Source organism: Eimeria mitis, genomic scaffold (genome assembly GCF_000499745.2).
Source record: "Eimeria mitis Houghton genomic scaffold, Emh_scaff3397, whole genome shotgun sequence".
NCBI lineage: Eukaryota > Apicomplexa > Conoidasida > Eucoccidiorida > Eimeriidae > Eimeria > Eimeria mitis.
This window is the reverse complement of record NW_013571738.1, coordinates 6,125-6,367: the sequence shown is the minus strand read 5'-3', so window position 1 is coordinate 6,367 and position 243 is coordinate 6,125.

Genomic DNA, 243 nt, shown 5'->3' with positions numbered 1-243 from the left:
AGTAGTTGCTGCCGCTGCATTGATAGCCTTTGCTTTCCTTTCTTCTGCAGCAGCAGCAGCAGCAGCAGCTGCTGCTGCAGCAGCAGCAGCAGCAGCAGCTAGAACCCAGCAATAGTAGTTGCTGCTGCTGCAGTGATAGCCTTTGCTTTCCTTTCTGCTGCAGCTGCAGCAGCAGCAGCAGCAGCTAGAAGCCAGCAACAGTAGTTGCTGCTGCTGTAGTGATAGCTTGCTGCTGGTTTAGCT